The following is a 6598-nucleotide window of genomic DNA, read 5'->3' as shown; positions in this document are numbered from 1 at the left end:
TAGCATAACAATCATGATAAAGTTATATTCCCAATTTCTATTTTAAGATTATTTTTAGGGCTGGGGCTATGGCTCAGAAGTAGAGCACTCCTGTAGCACGTGCAAGGGCCTGGGTTCAATCCTCAGCACCACATAAAAATAAATAAATAAATAAATAAATTCAAGTTATTGTGTCCAATTAGTACTAAAAAATAAATATTAAAGAAAGATCATTTTGAATAATTACTTTTATTTAAATCAATTTCTAAATCTGAGCAAAGTATTTCGAATACACCATGAATAGAACAGTTTGAGACAATTAATTTTGTAAAAAATCATTTATCAATTCCATTTTTTGTGTAAAACATATTGGAGAAACCTAGCCAATCAATATAGAACTATCACCACATGAAAAGGTACTTTATCAAACTTGGAGTCTAAGAATGTGCTAACAAATGTTTCTGTTAGCACATTCAAAGTTAACTGTCTATGCCTTTCCTTTTAACTGTTTTTAAAATTTTCACATATCCTCATTGTTATCTTCTGTCCCAGGTACAGTACAATGCTGGGGAGGAAGAGGGTTGGTTCAAGCAACCCTCTAAGCAGTTTTCTGCTGTCCCTTCTTTCCAATCAGAGATTTGTGGATTTGAGGGTTCACACTGCCCCCAGCTACAGTAAGAGAATCACTGCCCCCTAGCCTTGGTAAGAGAACCCGATCCTTCATCACCATGGATTGCAGGCTGCAAGTGACATGGAGCGATACACTTTACTTTGAGATCCTTGGAAGCATTACCTGCCAGCTGCAGCACCTCGACAGTGCCACAATCATAGCACATACACCGCAGTAGTGGCACCACCTGTCCGTGGCTTGTGGTGCGAGTCTTCAAGCGTCTGTGGATGCGGCCTACAGGAAACTGTAGTTCAACTCTTCGTGAATGACAGACTGCCTTGGCCTTGGCTTCCCACTATCCTTTCCAGCTTTACCTCCAGCCATGGTCTCACCGCCTCTGTTTCCATTTGACCCGGGAGCACCCGCTGCTGTTGGCGCCGCCACAGCCGCTGTCACAGCTCCCAATGCCCCTCATCTCATTTTGAACAATCATTACTCAATTCCTTAACAAAGTTCTTTCTTTTTGCCCTTATTGCTTATAGCAGTTTCATTTACATACACTGATTATGATTTTTGATCATTAGTAACTTTTGTTTTACAGAGAAAATTGGGGAATAAATAATTTCAAAGTATTAGTTATATTTTATGGCAGACTAGCAAGGCTTATGGAATACACCTCACAATTGTTTATAGACAAAGATTTATTGACAATATAATTTCTAAGTGTACCCAAAAAAGAACAACTTTATTAACGAACTTTTTTGTTTTAGTCAGCTTCTTTGCTACTGTGACCAAAACTCCTGATAAGAACAATTAGAGGAGGAAAAGTTTATTGGGGGCTCATAGTTTCAGAGATGTCAGTCTATAGAAGCTGGCTCAATTGCTGGGGACTCAAGGTGAAACAGAATATCACAGTGGAAGAGTGTGCTAAAGGAAGGAGGCTCAGAACATGGCCACCAGAAAACCTAGAGGGGGTGGGATAGGGAGAGGGACAGAGAAATAGCACCACAGACTGACTCCAATAGCCAAATACAAATATATACCCCATAGCTATGCCTCAGTTCCCACCTCCTCCAGCTTCACCCTACCACTTCAGTTACCACTCAGTTAATCCCGATCAGGGGATGAATTCACAGGTTGGGTTAAGGTTCTCACAACCCAACCATTTCTCCTCTGAACCTTCTTGCACTGTCTCACACCTGAGCTTTTGGGAGATACCTCACTTCCAAACCATAATACCTGTGTTAGTCAATTTTCATCACTGTCACCTAAATACATAACATAAACAACTTAAAGGATGAGAGATTTATTTTGGCTCACATTTTCATAAATTTCAGTCTAAAGTCCACTAATGCCAACATAGAAACATCATGGTGGCAGAGCAAAGCTGTTTACCACATGATAGCCTGAAAGAAAAAAAGAGGGACAAAGAGGCTAGGGACAAGATACATCCTTACAGGAAATGTCCCCTGTGACTAACTTCCCCCAACTAGTCCTCACCTACTACCACTCCAACCACCTCCCAATAATACCATGAAACTGTCAACTCATGAGTACATTGATTTACTCATGAGGTCACAGCCCTCATGATCCAACCAAGTCCCAAGGGCCCCTCCTCTGAACATTGGTGCATTGGGAACAGGCCCTTTAAAGCATGAGCATTTGGGGGGATGTTCTAGACCCAAACTATAACAAGACTCAAATCTGTAAGAGACCTTCCCTGTATTATACAAAAAGAAGAAGAAGAAAGTACCTAAATTTTTGCTTGGTGTTTTTCACTTAGAAATTTAAATTCACTTACAAATAACTGATATATTTAATTAATATTCATTATTTAACCTAGTATAGCCTACAGTTTAGTTAACCATAAAAATTGGAAAAATGTTGTAAGCATATTATGAAACATAATTATTATGGAAATGAAGATTGTCAGAATAAGTCAATTTGATTAAACTCAAGTTTATTATTTTTTGTAAACATAAATATCTAATAGATATAATGTTAGGTTATTTGAATAGTGAGTCTGGATGAACATGAGAGAAAAAATTAATATGTGTCATAATTAATAATGATGACCTGGGCTGGGGATGTGGCTCAAGCGGTAGTGCGCTCGCCTGGCATGCGTGAGGTGCTGGATTCGATCCTCAGCACCACATACAAATAAAATAAAGATGTTGTGTCCACCAAAAACTAAAAAATAAATATTAAAAAATTTTCTCTCTCTCTCTTTAAAAAAATGTTGACTCAGAAAAATAGCTGCTTTTATTAAATGAAAAAAAATTTTAACTATATTATTCTTTACTAAAGATTTACCTTAGAAAGTCACCCAGAAGACCAAGCTGACAAGGCAGACATAGAGGCACAGCCAAAGCTTCCAGAAGACTTAAAGATGCAGAATAAATCCGTCTTTATACTAGGCACCAGCAGGGAAACCAGCAAAAAGCTCTTAAAAGAAATCCTGGAACAGAACCTGTTTTCCAGAGTCACTCTGATTGGCTGGAGGAAGCTCCCCTTTGAGAAAGAAGCTTATAAAAATGTGAATCAAGAACTGGTGGACTTTAAAAAATTGGAAGACTATGCTTCTGCCTTTCAAGGTCATGATGTTGAATTCAGTTGCCAGGGTACCACCAGAAACAAAACTGGGCCAGAGGAATTTGTTCATGTTGATTGAGATTATGTGCCAAAGTCTGCAGAGCTGGCAAAAGCTGGAGGGTGCAAATATTTCAACTTGTTGTCCTCTAAAGGAGCTGATAGGTCAAGTAAATTTTTATAATTAGAAGGGAAAAGTAGAAGCCGGGGTTGGAGAATTAAAATTTGATTGCTATTCAGTACTTAGGCCTGGAGTTCTGTTATAGGCAAGAATCTCACACAGGTGAATGGTTGGTTAGGAAATTCTTTGACTCCTTACTAGACTCTTGGGCCAGTGCGCACTCTGTGCCTGTGGTGACTGTGGCAGGGCAAAGATGAACAACATGGTGAGATCAAGTGACAAGCAGATGGAATTTCTGGACAACAAGGCCACCCACAACCTGGGAAAAGCTCATGGTGTTCTCAAGCCATAACCACACTGCAGAAGTGCTTTTGACCACAGACTTCAACATCTATCACTAAATCTGTAATTTCAGGGCTTCAAAAGAATTGGTGTGCTTTACCTTGGTTGTTTGATTATTCTCAGCCACATAGATCCAATTGGCACATGACTGTCCTTTGCACTGGTGGCTCAGGGCCTGGTTGTACATATACATAACGCAGGGAACTTTTGAGAAATAGAGATTTATAGAGCCTATTTCAAACCTTCTGTATCAGAACTTGGGGGAGTGGGCATAGGAATCTGCAGTTTGGTTTTGCTTAAAATTCCTCTGATGGTTATGATGCCACTGATTGGGAGACAGCTTTGAAACATTTCTCTGCAGTCACAACAGTAGTATAAACCCTATGTGCCATGCAGACAAGTGCTGTGCTAAAATTGTTGACATCCTTGTTCTAATTAACAGAATATAACTATGTAAATGAATATTGTGCCCTTACTATTTTATTTATATATATATATATATATATATATATATATATATATATATATACACACACACACACACACACACACACACACACACACACACAAATGTGATTTGTTAATCTTGTCATTCTATTTTTACTTTTTTAGGAATCTCCATAGTATTTTTCATGATGGTTGCAATAATTGACATTTCCACAAATGTTGTGCAAGTGTTCCCTTTTTCTACATCCTCTCTATTATGTTTTACATGTTAAATTTTCCCTGAAGGCCATGTGCTAAAGGCTTGGACCCCAGCTATTCGAGCTGTTAGGAAATGGTGGAAACATTAGAAAGTAGGCCTAGTTGGACAAAATAGGTCCCAAAGGTGTGCCCTTGAGAAGTTTCCTTTGTCCTTGGCTCCCATCCTCACTTCTAGTTACCATGAGGTAAACTATATGTGTTCCACCATATCCTACCCACTATAATGTACTGCTGCCTTGCCAAAGGCCCAAAGCAATAGGACCAAGTGACCATGGACTAAAACCTCTGAAACTCTGAACCAAAGTAGATTTTTCCTCCTTTAAATTAATTTTCTTAGGTATTTTGTCACAGTGCTAAAAATCAAACAGAAAATTGGTACAGAGAGGTGGCATCATTGCTGTAACGATTCTGACCATAGCTTCAGAAGCCTTTGGAACTGGTTTGTGGGAGAAGTTTAAAAAGGTTTTGAGATGCAGGCTAGAGGAGCCCTAGAATGTTGGGAGTCTTAATGTATGAATCTGGTGTGAGCTCAGAAAACCAGAATACTAATAGGATTGCAAAAAGTAAAGACTGTGCTCATGAGATTCCAGATGGAAATACTCTATTGGGAATTTGAGTAGAGGTTATTCATATTACATTCTGGGAAAGAACTTGTTTACAATTTATCCGTGACTGGAGACCTTGTGTGAGGCTAAGTTTGAAGATGATTGTAAGGTCCTTGCTTAGCATCTGGATGGCCATCTTAAGTGACAGCCAACATTTTAAGAGAAATTTCTCTTTCCCGCCTACGGGCATTTCTGAGAAAGGCTCACCACTCACTCCCTTATACCAACCCCAATCTTAACCAACCACATTAGGACCGCCTGGCTCTAATACCTGAGCCTGCCCCATAAAAGTTCCAGCACCCAAGCCTCTGTCACTTCTCTCTGTCTATGAAGAGATGGCCTTTATGTGTCAGCTCTAACAAATAAACTCTCATATGTATCTCTGCCTGGTCTCTTTCATTTCTCACCTGTCTCCCGCTTCCTCATTTTCCTTTTATTGGTGCCAAGACCCAGGATCAGGTTCCCCAGTGTGCCTGCTCCCCTCTTCAAGGGTCACTGAGCATCGCTAGCCCCAGATCTGGATTCCATCATGGGACCAGGCCCTCCATTCTGCCAATGCCCTCTCTGTACCCACCATTGGATCCCTGTCTCCAGTCAATCTAAATGACCTATAGGTCCCAGGAAGTGACCAACGATTGCTGGAACTCCCAGGGTTACCATGTGGTCAGGGGCATCCCCAGGCACAGCTTTCACAGCTACAGCTGATCCGTACTGTCAACTGGATCTATAATTTGTCTGTTATTTGGGTCCTGGGTTTTGAGAAAAACTACTGAGGGTGATTGGGAGTTGTTCCTGGTGAGACCTCTCGGCCGTGGGTTAATCTCTACAGCTTCTGCCCCTACATAGTCCCAGTCAGGTGCCCAAGTGCCTCTATGGGCCCTTCCCCCGATGCTTACCCAGTGGTGGTGACGACCCCCTGAGCATAACCATCCTCTCGTCTAGGTGATACTAGAGACTGGGGGACACCTCACCTCTAAACTCATCTCCTACACACCATGGGCGGCTCGTCATCCATTCCCTCCCTTAGTCCCCTAGGCTGCCTCCTGGCTAACCTGGGGTCTCTCTCTCTGTTTCACCCCAGACCTAAACCCCCCAAAACTTATCCATTTGTGCAATCAGATCTGGCCTCAATATTCTTTGGACTCTAGATGGCCACTTGATGGCACTCTAGATCCCAATATTATCAGGGATCTTTTCAACTATTGTGAGTGTTTGGGAAAATGGAAAGAGATATCATACGTTCAGGCCTTCTCCTCTCTATGTTCTGAGCCCTCTCTCTGCAACTGTGGCTCTCCCGCACAAGTCCTCTTAGCTCTCACCTCCCCTACGCTTGCTTCCAAAGGGACAGAAGATCCTGGGTAGGATCTCCTTTGACCCAGTGGATGAGCCCCTGCTACATCACAATTCTCTTTCTAATGGAGCCTCCATAGCAATTGTCCCCATGGTCCCTCCACCCTTTTCTCCTCCTGCCACACGCTCACAGGCTGCCACTGCCCAACCCACATCTCTGTGTCCTCTATGCGAGGTGGCTGGGGTAGATGGTGTAATCCTGGTTCATGAGCCTTTGTCTTTGTCAGGTTTTTCACAGATAGTAAAGCAGCTTGGGTCCTATACTTCAAGTCCCACCACATGTATCAAAGAGTTTCA

At 41.5% G+C, this 6598-nt stretch overlaps 2 pseudogenes; one reads left to right on the top strand and one right to left on the bottom strand.

Annotated features, from left to right (window-relative positions):
• Positions 1-577: 577 nt before the first annotated feature.
• On the bottom strand, positions 578-973 carry LOC114107177 (histone H2A.V-like; annotated as a pseudogene).
• Positions 974-2708: 1735 nt separating this feature from the next.
• LOC114107169 (oxidoreductase HTATIP2-like) lies at positions 2709-3651 on the top strand (annotated as a pseudogene).
• Positions 3652-6598: the final 2947 nt, after the last annotated feature.

This window comes from Marmota flaviventris, chromosome X, assembly GCF_047511675.1.
Source record: "Marmota flaviventris isolate mMarFla1 chromosome X, mMarFla1.hap1, whole genome shotgun sequence".
Taxonomy (NCBI): domain Eukaryota; kingdom Metazoa; phylum Chordata; class Mammalia; order Rodentia; family Sciuridae; genus Marmota; species Marmota flaviventris.
The sequence above is the reverse complement of the archived record's forward strand: the minus strand, read 5'-3'. Positions and strand labels throughout refer to the sequence as shown.